General features: G+C 38.7%; 1 protein-coding gene across 1 annotated transcript in view; it reads right to left on the bottom strand.

Annotated features, from left to right (window-relative positions):
- Positions 1-15,187, bottom strand: part of LOC117471385 (CUB and sushi domain-containing protein 1-like) — a 385,022-nt gene that overhangs the window by 208,370 nt on the left and 161,465 nt on the right. The gene's annotated exons all lie outside the window — the stretch shown is intronic.

The following is a 15,187-nucleotide window of genomic DNA, read 5'->3' as shown; positions in this document are numbered from 1 at the left end:
TTTTTTGTCCTGAAACTTTCAGAATCTCTTTACACAAAGGGGACACGTGTGTATGTATAAAACACATGAAAAAGTGGATTTTGCACAATAGGTGACCTTTAATACTTCAAATAATAATACTGACAGGAAAAAAAGACGTCCCAACGTAGCTACTACTGTGGTCCCCTTGCTGTGCTTTTATAACAAAAGCAATGTCTCTGCAGAAAATACAGTCGTTGTTTTTCAACTTTTTACCAGCTATAAAAAAGGAAACAGTAATAAAAAATAATAAAACAAGTGAGAGTGGAGAGTAGAATTCATTACATAATTAATTCAATATTGCCTGTTTTATTGTTTTTATTGGCTCTTCTTGGTAAAGGAGACCAGTAAAATCAGTCTATTGCACGGTAATTTTGGGAGGACACAACAAAGTTAGAGAGGAGCATTTATTTATTTATACTAGTTAATTTATTGCGCAATACAATAAAGAACAATGAATGCAATGCATCCTTAATTTAATGAAATCCTTTCTGTTTGTATTGACTCTTAATAAACTCAAATTGAAATAAAATGTGCCTCCTCATCACAACTTTCCACATATTTATGTGCCAGGTGCGGGAACATACTTTTGCAACTACTGTAAATACATTATTTTGTATAAAGCTTTACATTCTGATTCATTTGAATATGAATGGTTTGACCTAAGTATTATTATTTGCTTCCTATATAAACATCACAATTGTTTATTATTAACATGTCCTTATTAGCACTGAATCCAAACTTGGGCAGCCATTAATGCCGAACATGTAAAGTCATTTGCACAAGAGAATTACATCTTAATTTACAATCTAAATATTATCACTTTATTTTCAGATAAGTGGTGGCGTTGAAATACCAGGTACATGAAACATTTGCACCAGGAAGACTGTTTGATTCACCTTTTAATAGTTTATTTCTGAAAGAGTACGTTGACAAAGACACTCTAAATACAAACTGTTTTTTAAAGGGTATATCTTGGCAAATGTGTGATGATCCATAGAGGCTGGCGGCTGTCAAGTCAGAGTAGGACACTCTCAATCATTACAGACAACAAATTGACTTTAAATATATTCGTTGATTTAGGTTTAGGGCACAATCAGTCAAGAATATGCATAATAGAGTATCGGTTTATCAACTGTTCACAACGGTGCTTTGTCACCAGATTTGGTGTTGTTCCAATCTATATTCACCCTTCGGATGGGGACCTGATTATTGTTTTTTGGGGGATTTAAAATCTGCTTTCTTAGAATGCAGTGCTTGAGGAAGGAGAATATTTAGTTTTGTCTGTTTAATTGTGCTTCTCCCAGACTGTGGTGCATGCAGAATGAGCCAAGCCTTTCTCAACTGCCCCACTATTCTTTGCTATAAACTTAGTTTTTGGCTGTATGAAATATTTTGTTTTCTATTTTGTTCCCCCTGTAATGATAGGTTTGATTGAAACCCATGCTATTTTTAAAACAAGCTGAAGCAGAACATAGCATTTAGCAGAGTTTAACAGCTGGAAGTAAGCCTTTGTGTGTCTCTGTGTGAAAAAGCAAAACTCAATTTGCATTATTTAAGGCAGTAGTTCCAGTTTTCATACTTTATGAAGTTTGGTGGCCACTAGACCCTGATATGTAGGTGGAAAGGAGGCTTGTACCCCCGAGCATCTGCTGTTGGCATGTGCTGTTGACAACTGAATCACCAGGATACACACACACACACACACACACACACACACACACACACACACACACACACACACACACACACACACACACACACACACACACACACACACACACACACACCACACACACACACACACACACACACACACACACACACACACACACACCACACACCACTAGCCTTTGTCACATGAGCAAGTCATCACTGACAATATTTTTTTTTTTATCTCTGGATACGGAGAGCTCAGATTTTTCAAATGGTGCATGTTTGGGTGCGTCATTCTGAGTCTCTGAGCATAACAGCAATTTGAAGGCCAGCAGTTGGTGTTTTTGTCCTAGTGAGTGTTTGTGATTCAAATCTGGTTTTCTGATAACACTCAGAGTTACCATTACAGAGTATATGTGATTCAATTTGATAGAACAAGTCAGGATGAGGATTTTTAGGTCCCTGTTAGAAATTAAAATCCTGATGTTTTCCTCAAGCCGCCTTTTCACTTTTCCTTGCGATCCATAGCTTTTTTTTGACCTAGGGAATGTGTATTTCATTTGATTGGTAGCTTTCTTTTTCATTGCTGGTTATATTTCAGACTAACCAGCAGCCCTCGTGCTACAATGGCTCACTGGATTGCAAATCACATGAATTCATTGTGTACCTAAGGTAAATAGTTGAGGTGGAGCATGGTGGCCCTGGCAGCTCTGTTGTTAATCATAACTGTCTGTTGTAGAGTCCAGAAGCACTCCAGCACTGCCAGAGCAGTCCTGTGACATTGCCACCAAACACAGTGCACAGGTCGAAACATCCTCATCCCATTTTTCTGTTAATTAAATTTCCTAGCCAAGGGTCAGTGGCTTAGCGCAATGTCGCCGATGACTGGACCTTGTTAGAGTGACTGAAATGTCTCTCATTTCTGTCAAGGGAATATAACTAATTCATTTGTCACCAGGTCACAGCAGCAAATAATAATCTACAGGGCAGAGTCATTCAGAGCAGGCAATTTGTCAAAGTAGAGAAAAAAGGTTGAAGTGATTCTGATGATCACAAAAGTGGCAAAGACTTTGATGTTACAACAAACTTCTAGAACCTTTTCCGCAGCTTTTGAATTGTATGTCCTTCAACAACAGTACATCAGATTATGTGGCAGGAGTCTGTGAATTTAACTTTCAGCAGTCGGAGAATCCGGGCTCTTCATATTCACTCACTGTTGAGGTATGTTATGCTCTGTTGAAGGGATAAATTATATGTCCCCGTAACGCAGCAATGTAACACATTACAATTAGATTTATTTGAAAATAATTATGCACAAGACACCACTGGCACAAAAGTTGTAAAATGAAGTTTATAAAGTTAAAGCTGGACCAGACGGAGCTAGATGATTCCCTTGGGAGTTGGCATGGACCAAAACATAGCAAGGAGAATGGCTATACGAGGACTTTAGGTTACTATTAATGAATGGTGATCTTGTTTTGTGTCTGCCAGATGTGTGTGTGCCATAAAAAATGCAAAGTTAATCAAATTTGTATTTTTAGGATACCTCCAGAGGTCACACAAATATAAAGATGTAACGTCAAAGTAAAAAGATAAGAAGGAAATTATCTCAAGTTCATATCCGATTAATGAATAATCTTAAGATACTATTAGGCATTAAATACCAAGTAAAGTAACATTATTTTTGAGCATGTATGAAAATTCACCAAAGAAGATTGGGGAATGCCAACATGCAGTGTGTGTTTCCTGCTGCCATAGAAAGGTGGAAATAAAACTACTGTTCCTTGAGATTGTGTGCTGGTGTTTGCAGAAACTCACTGCATATGAGATTGACTGCGCTAGGTTGGTATGTATCTTATGCATTTTATGAACGATTATACAGACACCCTATAAGTTGTGTTTCTCTGTGTGTTTGGCTGAGGTGCCACCTATATGCTGCACTTATAAGATATACACAACGCTGTGATAAGATGTTTAAACTTTCTCAACCCTTCTTCAGAGGCAGCGTACGTGTGTGAAGTGTATGTGTGTGTGTCAAAGTGAGTGTGAGTGTGCCAATGTGAAGTCTTTGATGTATGATCAAGGATTCTTATTGTTCGCGGCATGACTCCGGCTAGCGTAAACACCGCACAACACTTTCATCTAAAATGCACACAGATAGCCACACACCTTCACACGCAGCTAAGACACACACACCTACACACACACACACACACGCACACACCTCAACTTACAGGGAGGAAAATGCACATCATTCACTCATTGCTGAAAAGTTAAATGGAAGAAAAGGGAGGAAGGGGGTGATGGAAGGCAGCACTCTCGCCCACAGTCCTTTCTTCTTCCTTTCTTTTGTCCCTTTCCTCTTCCTCTTCACTTTGACGTATATCCCCTCTTCGCCCCCCCCCTTTATTGCCATCCCTCTTTACCCACCATTTCTGCGTCATTGTCTCCTATCTATTGCTTTCTTTGAATCCACGTTAACCTTTGAAAGCTTTATTTCATCTTCCCATTCTTTGGTGTTTCCCATCTTCCCGTCTCTATGTATTAGATAGCACTTAGCATTTCTGCATTCACATCACTTTACTCAAGTTCTTTAAAGCATTTCTGAATAACAAGACTGTGTGTCATCTCAGCAGACCCCATACAACACATTTAATCTCCTATATACCATCTCATCTCATCGTTTATTTCTTTATAGATAGGTGTTTCCATATTCATCTTTTCGAATCATATCCCAGTATAATTTCCATAATATTTCCGTGGCCCCCACGCATCACCATTTTTTCTTTCTTTCACTAACCAAGCTTTGTGATTTTGTTTCCTCTCTCCTGATTTTTTTCGCTCTGCTCCTCACCTTTCAAAACGACTCTGGATCTTTTCTGCTTTCAATTCCTGTTTCAAAAGCTTGGCTTTAAATGGTCTCTTAGTAACCAAAGTCCCGAGGTAATATATCCATGGCCCCCCACACATCCATTTGATCTCTTCTTTTTATACACCAGAATATATTTTATTTGTCAGCATATAATTATTATTTTTTCAATATTTATGCTTGCTGTCTTTCTGCCTCGCAGTGTCCTTTGAAAGATAGAAATATGCCAAGTGACTGCATTATGATACGTATGATCGGTTTGACCACCATGAAAATGTTTCTTTGTGTTTCTATGTGTATATGTCTGCTATGCTTTTTTGCTGAACTCAAGGGAGAGGGTAAAGTCAAGATCAAATTGTGCAATGCACCTTTTAAAAATGTCTCTGTAAAAATAGTTGTGGTTGCACACAATTTATACTGAATTTCACATTTAATTATCATTTCAAAAGCACAAGGAAATGAAATCCATTAAATAAACCACTTTGGAAATGTAATAGTGCGAATGAGCTAATTTGACGATGTAGCGTAGGAGAAAATGTGGGTTTCTATAAAATGATGTGTTTCCCCTGAGGTGCTGCAGACGCTGCAGGCTGCGGCTCGTTCCTCTGGAGGCTGTATGTTCACACCTCTTCGCTGGGATATAGGCTCAGGAGCCTTCACTTGTTATATTACATTTAATGGAACAAAGGGTAATTTACGAAAATAATTGTCTATCAAATGGTTCAGGTACTTTATGATAGACGTGAAAAGCATGTTGAAATAAAGCATTTCATTATAGAAAGGCTTTAGTAATGAACAAGTCTGGTCAGTACAGTGCTATAAAATGTTTCCAGTGTTGGGGTACTCTGATGTCTGAGTGTAATAGTATTGACCTGAGCACCTGCATATTCATGTAATAACTCCTCCAGTGTTTGTTTTGACTTTGAGTGTTCAAATAACAGTACATCACCAACTATGAACAATGTTATATGAACCATAGATTTGCATGTCTATGGTACAAGTAATAATATGCATCATTTCAAATTATGTGAGAGAAAATTAATAGAAGTTACGAGATAAGTTTGTTCAGCCCGAGTCAGTATGTGTGTTGTGTTCAGTGTGCAGGTATACAGCAGTGCCATAAAAAAAAAGGGTGTTGCATTAACTCAGACAGAAAAATAAGCACTCAGAACATCACATTATCAGAGCAATCTGTTAAGGGCTCTGCTGCTGATACAGCTGAGCAACATGGGTAAATGACATTGTTTCCAAATGATGCTTGACTGGGCAAGAAAGTCCCAGTGGGAGAAAGGGTGATGTGTTCATTCCTCTGTTCATGCATCCCATTCCTGGCATCCCTCCCTTGGGTTTGTAGTAGGAGGTGCTGAGGAGCGAGGGAGAGATGAGGCATGAATAGGTAAGAACCCCGTCTTGTTGTTTTTTTGCTCATAATACAGTCAAGAAATGCAGGATTTTATGAGTCCTTGGATATCCAAGCTATATGCGAGCTGGAAGTCAGTGTTCCTCTGAGTGTTGTCTCATTATTTCCGCTCTCCGTGCCTTTCTCTCTCATCTATACAGCTCTAGTGTCTAGCACCTAAGAAATGACAAATAACAGGCCAACATTGGAAATCAAAGTGACAACCTTTGCTGGGGCAGTATCCTTGCTTTGTCATCTTCTTTTTCTTCTGTTTTGCTTTATCTTAACAGGGTTTCGTCAAGGGAAGCCAGGTTGAGGACATTTCCCTACTGGTTAATTAATTCACGACAACACCAGACATTTGCAAAAAGTTATTCTGTACTGACTTTGATTTTTGACATTGGATGGCTTTGTGTGAACAAACCTCTCTGGTCATGGTTTCACTACAGGGCAGCAACGTCCCGCCTGCCGCCCCGAAACATGAAGCTAATGCTTTAAAGGGCCTCATACCAACCGATAGTGATGGCTTCATTTACATTATCAGGTTCACTATTAGCATTGGGTTTAAGTACAAAATATAATAGAGCTAACTTTAGGTTTTTGCATTGAATTAAAAACCTGTAGCTTATTTCTTGTATGTCAAATTTCTGTGATGAGTGAAATTCCTGCTACTTTGTGCTACTGATGCTGCAGACAGAGCAGACACTTATATCTTCAGTTTATAATTGTGGCTTTGGTGGATTTAATGTGTTGATAACATGCTTAGTATTTAACTTATTATATATTTTTTTACAAATGAGTGTTTTTATTTTTTATGGACATGGACACTCATTTTGGGGGAGGTGGATCAGTGATGTTATTGGTATTTGCCCGAATACTGTGTGACACCGTTAATACTGATTACTGTGGCAAGCCGTGTTGACTAACTAAGCAGAAATGTCCCTTTCATTACTTTTAGAACGACAGGGTAAACTCAGACTTTAGTAATGATGAATGTTCTCCATTTGTCTTTAAAATTATGTACTGTTTGTTATTTTCTTCCTGTAGCAATGTTTGTTGTTTCAATTACTTTAGTGTTTGTGTGAACTCATTTAGATGAAAATGTATAGCCATCTTGTATAGCTTCTTGTTGGTGTTTACAGTAGTTGCATGTTGTGATGATTAACAATCCTTGTATTTCCCCTTGGGGGAAATGTGGATGTTACAGTGGAAAAAATTGATTTGTCAAATCTAACAAACCACAAAGATAGGATTACACGGATACATTAATATGAGGGCATATTTCAGTAAAGTCAGACCATTATCAATATCTTCAAAGTGGAAGCTATTTTACATAACCTTGTTTAACATTTAAGTGTGAAATAAATCCACCAAAGGACACTGAAGGAATGAGGTTAATTCAAATGATGCAGATAAAAAGTGTTTGGCTCTAAGCAGCAATAACTGATAGAAAGGACACACCTAAGTAGTTTGAGAAAACAAACCTTTCTCTTTTTCTCTAGCTCTGCAGCTGTTATGATGTCATCCGTAGCACTTTGAGGACATTAATTGTGTCTTAGGCCTTTTCAGCTGTGTCTGTGTTCTCGTCCATCTGCTGATAAAGACTGTGTAATACGGTTGAAAGCTCTGGCAAAAGCTAAGTAAGTCTTGAGTGGTGTTTTTTAAATGACTATGTCTTATGTCAAATATGAGGCTTCACTTACTCAACCTTTCATGTTAAGAGAATATATTACATTTAAAAAAGAGATATCAGCTTGTTTCGTATGTATTAATGAAAATATGAAAGCATGACACGTTCAATAGTGGTTGAGTGAAATCTGAGGAATACCCCTTAAAGTTTTAAAATCATCACTATGATCAACATGTTTATCAGCATCAGATCAAAATATATATCATTTCAGAAAGACAGGCCAGCTAAATTGACATTACAGTATAATATTTGCTCCAACTAAAAAGTATTATTTCGCCTGCACAAAACACACAAAACAACCAATCAAATAAATCCATCTGATCACATTTTCTTGACAGGGCAGTTTTACGTATGGCCTACTTTCTTTCTTGTTCCTCTCTACTGTATCTTCCTCTTTTTCCTTCAGATAGTCAGATTACTTCAGAACAGATTGAACAGAATATTAATTGGCTTTCTAATTTATGTTAATTTATGCTAATCTGCACACTCATCGACTCTCAACGGGCTCGTTATCTAGATCGTTTAGATCGGCCAGGAAGAGATTCAGTCTGTGTGACCCTGAAGGTTGCCAGTTCAATTCCCAGTGAGCTGAGCCCCAGGCCCTAGTAAGTCTATTTAACCCTCCATTAACCGGCATACAGCTTTACATTTAACGGGTTGATGCGTGGATACAAATATCCCACTAATTAGAACGAACAGACACATAGACTGTCGTCACATGTAGGACATGACTCCTTGATCGCAGTCTGAGGAGCACAGTCAAATGGATGCTCATGCAATCACAAAACTACTATTGCAAATCTTCATTTAACACGACTTGTGTCCCCTTTAAAAAAAACGACTTTTCGTAGTGTTTTAATGATTCAAATGATTAAAGTGCTTTTCTCTGCTCCAACTTGTCATGCTTTGTTTACAAAAGAAGCAAAACAGCAAAAAGAGAGCAAGAGAGCCGACTTGTTTTCCAGTCGAAATATGATGGTGAAAAGCACAGAATCAGGATTTAAATGTGAATAGAGGACCTGATTGGTAAGTGGGGTAGTTTTCATCACACTTGGAACATTGATGAATGACCATCTGAATTCACTCAAACAAATGCCTCGTCCACTGATTTACATGGGATAGGAATTTTGCCTGAGTGTATTCGGTTAAAAGCTTTACTGCTTAATAACCTTTCGTCCAATGGGCCATTGGACTGTTATCTCAGATATTGGTTATCAACTGAGTGATATTTGGGTCGAATTTGTAATTATCTTCTGCTAATTGAATGGTCTACTACCTAAGAAGTAAAAGAAGCTGATCAGAAGAAAGGAAGCGTGTACAGCCGTCACATTTTCACATTTAACTTGGTAAATGATGGGTTTATCTCAACCAAATCAAAGTCAGTGAGGTTGTAACTGTGGAAAGAGTTTTTGGGAGGGTTTTATTTTGTTTCTATTGAGCTTTAATGAAGTGTCTTTTATGATGACTTAACAAGGCAATTAAGATAGTACTAATTCAGTTAAACAGAGAAACAATCAGGAGGTGTACGGTTGTATTTTTCTGTTTAATCGGGAGACTGGATGTATTACTTCCTTTTTTTGACATTTCGCGAGATTAGTATGTTTATCTAGACGTAAGAACAAGCAAACATGCCACTTGAACTCATATCCCAGCTGAAATCACAGCAGGAGATGTATCTGTATCTGGTCAGTTAGAAAACACATGTTCAAAATATCGCCCTATACCCTAGATGTTTTTTTACACATTTTACATTTGTGAACGATAGAAAAAGGATTACAGACATTAACTTCTGTTTCTCAGAGGCACACATGCAGTATTTAACTAATAAAGATCAGTTTAATCGCCATAAAGAGTACACAAACTGATCAAATAAAGCTGTATCTCTGTTTCTGTGGCTCTTTAGGGTAATTTACACAAATCTGATAAAATAACTAAGATGATGGTTTCACCGGCATTATCTCAGACTGAGATTGGAGACTTCAGACTATTTAAAAAAAGCCTGTTTTAAAATCTGTGTTATAGAGTTTGTAAGATTATTGTTTCAGGGTTCTTCTTACCCGCCGAGAAACGACAAGCTAAATATGTAAGTTGTATTATAGGAAAGATCCCATGTGTTTCAATAACAAGGGCTGAAAGTCAGTATTTGGGAGGTGCTATACCAAGTTACACCCATAACATCACACTAGATGTTGCAGATGAACTGTCTGATAAATTGGGTCTCAGTGTTTTGGGACAAAGTACATATATGATTGCATAGCAAAGCTTTACAGTTATTTACTAACTAGTCTCACCTCAGTAATCCATATTTTCCATCCATGTCCACTCAAGGCAGTTTACTTACCTTGTTTTAAAATGTACACCAACACATATATTCAATTATGTCTTTTTCTTCAGGTTTAATATTGCTCAGTTGTATTGCTAGTGCAGTTAGATGTGTCTGTCTCTCTGCTTTTGCTGCTGTGATGACCTGATTTCTCCACACACTTTATTAAAGTTTCATTAAATCTTATCTGGTCCCCTCCTGTGAAAGGTACAACCAAATAAAGATGTTTAATTTTAAAGTTCCTAGCTACTGTGACCGGCGGACCCATGTATGACACATACACACTCTGTTAAAAGCCACCAGCAAAAAGCATCAGCAGATGTTTTTTTTCAATTTCAGATCTGATCAGGCCCAGAGCGAGACACACTCACACACTCACACACTCACACACTCACACACTCACACACTCACAAATGTGACACAACGGAGTGAAAAAACACCTTCTATATTCATGAAGAATTAATAAAGCTACTAACAGTTCCAGATCCACATGTCTGCGTGTGTGTGTGTGTGTGTGTGTGTGTGTGTGTGTGTGTGTGTGTGTGTGTATGTGTGTGTGTGTGTGTGTGTGTGTGTGTGTGTGTAGTACAGTGTGTGTGTGTGTGTGTGTGTGTGTGTGTGTGTGGGTGGGTGGGTGTGTGTGTGTGTGTGTGTGTGTGTGTGTGTGTGTAGTACAGTGTGTGTGTGTGTGTAGTACAGTGTGTGTGTGTGTGTGTGTGTGTGTGTGTGTGTGTGTGTGTGTGTGTGTGTGTGTGTGTGTGTGTGTGTGTGTGTGTGTGTGTACATACTGTACATGTGTGTTAGGCACTGGGCTCGATTAGATCAAGCTCAGTTGGAACAATGGGAAGCGCTGAAGCCTGACAGTGTTTGTGTGTGATGGAGGATTTGGAGGAATCCCGTCTCTCGTTCCTAATAAGAGGAACAGCGTCTTTGTTTGACAAAAACTGCCTCCAGAACCCACAAATAATGAATAATGCTTTTTGCACGTAGGTCTCAAGGTTTGAAAGGTAATACTGTTGGTGAAGAAAGGCTAAAACACAAAACAAAACCAATACAGTGTTACACAGGAAGAACACTTTTTCTGTACCAGATGAGTAGTCTGGGTGTAATTGATGTCCTCATGTTGACTGGAGTGACAGTTTTGCTCCTATCACCGCTCAGACAATTATCAAGCATGTTTGATAAAAATTGGGACGTCCCGCTAGAGGTCAGGAGCATTGGAGGGCAATTACACGGAGGCGTGCTGACTCTCTCACAGCATGAGTGCGATGAGGCTCCATAATTACACTGCTGACATGCCCATTCTGGAAACTTGTTACAGGTGTAAAAATACAGTTTGCTTCCAAGCGCACACAATCCCACAATCATCACAGCATGCTATTGCTTTCGTTTTGACTGCTTTTATATTGGATTAAATTGATTTTTTTGGGGGAGAATTAGTATATTATAGTAACCCCATGCCTCTAATGTACGCACCATTAGTACAGGTGAGCAAGATTGATCATTGCAGTGCCCTTTTTCTGAAGGTTCAAACTACTTCAACAGCGACAAATACTCAAAGTAACCCTTTAGGTTCAGGTCAGGGTTTATATTAATCAACATAGAGAGATTTCACAAATAAGCAGGCCAATATTAGATAAAGCTCTACTACTTGTTACTTGATAGCTTCGTGTAACAACAGCATCTATTTAAATAAAGAGAAAAACATTTCTGAACATCATTGTGGCCTTGTGCCCAAACTATGAAATATTTTTTGAGGATTAAAGAGAAAGGCAAAAAGCTATTCATTTTACATTTTTTGGTTGAGATGTGAAAATAGTCCTGAGGTAAAAAAGGTTTATTGTCATAAACATTGTTTGTATAGAGAGTTTTTCAATGATTTGAGAAAAGGAAGAGGACCTTTTCAAGGAGTTTAGCGAAGTAATTAAAAATCTTGAAATAAAATAAAATCCATGGGCACAGTGACAAAAGCACTTCTCTCTGTCAGTTACATTTTTAAGCTTATTGCACTTTTGGCCACACCCCAATCAATAATATCTTAGCAATGTTCAGCATGGATAGGTGTTGACAGCAATGTCATGGGAAAAGGATTGTGTAACATTTGACAAGTGGCTTCTGCTCCTCACTTAACCAGTTCAAATATTGTATGGAACCTGCAAAAAAGATGAGAAGGTACACTAAAACTTGCACGGTTGTGATTGACAAAATCTGTCCACATGCATTTTAACACAACCACCTCTGTATGTCTTCAGGACCACATTGCCATGATGACACACACATGCAGACTCAATAGGTGGAAACAATACCAGCGTTGCTTTAGCAGCTGGTAATAATGGCTCTGAATCCGCTAAGAGTGACAGTTTAAAAAGTATGCAATTACCTAATTCATTATCTCTTATGCGCTAACCTATTATTTAATGTGCTTCAAAAGGACATGAATATCACCATCATCAGTGACTGGTCCACAGAGATGGGGTCGTTACTAAAAAAAAGTAATATATTACATATTACATATTACTTTAAAAAAAAGTAATATATTACACTACTTCGTTACTCTCTACATAAAGTAACTCGTTACTTTACTCGTTACTTTACTCGTTACTTTACTCGCAGGGCCGGCCAGCCCCTCCCTGCAGGCAGATCACGCAGACTGCTAAAGTTTCAAATGTTCTCTTTAGTTCAGTTTCCATTGTCGCATAAGACTGATCCAGATAGCTCTGACTATGGCTGTCCTCTGTCTCCTGCTATCTGTATTTTGCGCAGTATATCTCTGAACGATGCGATGGTGATTCCACTGTGCAAATGGGCAACATTACCTCTACTATGAAGGATGCTACAAGCCTGTCCATCTCTGCTTTGGTTACCGGTCCTCCAAATTCTAATTTGTGCCGCTTCGGAGTCGGCGGCGGCGACTCACAACATCCTCACTCTGGGTTCGGGGGTCCTTAGCTATTAGCTTCACCTTAGCATGTGTTCTTTGCAGGTGTTTGTTGAGGTTTGACGTGGTGTTTGCAGCAGTGTATAACAGCTTCTGGCCTGGACACAGTTTGCACCTCACCGTCACATTCCTGTCTATTCTTCGGACGAACTCAAAATAATGGGCATACCTCCACCCCTCGAAGGTTATCGCTGACTCTGCCATGTTTATGCAGCACTGCACGCGGAGATGTGGACGCGCAAGTCGCGCAGATTACGTACATATAAACATGCGGCGGAAACCCCTCTTGTCTGTCAGTGTGATTATGACTGATTTTATAAAAGTAACAAAGTAACGCGTGTCGGGGCAATGTTAGTAACTGTAGTGTGATTACTGAATTATAAAAGTAACGCGTTACACTACTCCGTTACCGACAAAAGTAATATTAACTCAAGGTGCGGGGGCCAAATCCAGCCCGTGACTTCATTTTCTGTGGCCCCACAAGAGCTTGCAAAGAATATTATATGTTTATTATACGGTTACATGATGATTTACAGAAGCACGTTGCCCATAAACTACATGTCCCACAATGCATCTCAAATCAGACTTTTTTTCTCAGAATTTGACTTTTTTTCTTAGAATATGCCCTTTTCTCAGAATTTGACTTTTTTTCTTAGAATATGCCCTTTTCTCAGAATTTGACTTTTTTTCTTAGAATATGCCCTTTTCTCCGAATTTGACTTTTTTTCTTAGAATATGCCCTTTTCTCCGAATTTGACATTTTATTAAAATGTCACTTCTTTTTTTTGATTTCGACTTTTTTTCCAGAATTTGGCTTTTCTTTTTAAATCATTTTGTGACATTCTCAAGAGACTTGCAATTATTTGCCGCAGACTTCTGCTTTCAGACATAGTTCATTATGAAGTTATAATAATAATAATCCAATGCAGAGGCAATAATGTAATATAATACATTATTTTATATATATATTTATATATGTATTTTTATATAGTCTTAAAGTTACAACCGGCCCTTTGAGTGCAGCCCTAATGCTGATGTGGCCCGCGATTACATTGATTAAATTCCCTATATGCTCACGGCTGCATTTCCCCCTTTAGATATATACGATTTCAGGATCTAATCGCCAAAGACTTAACATTTATCATATGACATGTGTCAATAAATGTTCAAACAAAATGAAGTCTCTCCTGATTGAAATATCATGTGTTGAAATAAACAACTGCAGTTCAAAATAAAAAAGTGAATTGCCTAACATTTTTGTTGTGGAATTAATACATTTCTTTCTTTAAAGGCAAAAACAAACTTAATTTATAAATGGTTATCAACTTAAAAACTTGTGTTCACAATGATGGTAATTAAGTATATACAACTTAAAATTTCTTAAATAATGTGGTAAAACTAGTTGGAACAACTTAATTTTTGGTAGTTTTGTTAGTGGAGCCTCGCAGATGGGGGTGCTGCAGCCCCCTCAGCACCCCCTCACCTTCCCGTGTCCATTCGCAATGTCTCGCTGTCTCGCAGATCCCACGCAGCAAGCAGGAAATGAACCCAGCTCACACTGTCTGCTCCTCGCAGCAGCGAGCCGCGCAACGTACCGCCAACACGGCACCCAGACCCCACGCAGCATTCTCATCTGTTTGTCCTTACTGGTGTCATTTTCTGGTTGCTAACGCCATTGTAACACATAATCACTGATGTTCCGCTGTAACGGTGGTAGACTCATCAGAACAGAGTGGGCGAGCTGACCAATCAGAGCACAGTGGGCTCACAGGGAGGGGGGGGGCAGGAGCTCCAACAAGCCGTTTAGGACAGAGAGTGAATACACATACTATACAGAGATGCTGTATGAGAAACCAATGTGAGTTTAGAAAATTGCACAATATAAATGTATTCTAGTAGACCTCATCAATGGAATTATGATCAGTAGAAAAGGCCATAATAAGAATAATAATAACAACTTGAATTTATATAGAGCCTTTCATAACCTCAAGGTCGCTTTACAAAGAAACATATAAGGACAAGATATAAAAACATAAAACATAAACATAAAACAGGGGGCAGAAATGGAAGTGTAACATTGCAGTGGCGGGGGAAGAGTGAGTTATTGTTGGAAGGCTATGTTGAACAGATGAGTTTTCAGGGTTGATTTGAAGATGTTGAGAGAAGGGGCGTTGCGGATTTCTGCAGGGAGGCAGTTCCAGAGGGTGGGGGCAGCGACACTGAAGGCACGGTCCCGGTGAAGGTGGAATGGAGAGCAGGCCAGAGTCTGAGGATTGAAGGGTGCGGGACGGGAT

This window comes from Trematomus bernacchii, unplaced genomic scaffold (genome assembly GCF_902827165.1).
Source record: "Trematomus bernacchii unplaced genomic scaffold, fTreBer1.1, whole genome shotgun sequence".
NCBI lineage: Eukaryota > Metazoa > Chordata > Actinopteri > Perciformes > Nototheniidae > Trematomus > Trematomus bernacchii.
This window is presented reverse-complemented; position numbering and strand designations above follow the sequence as displayed.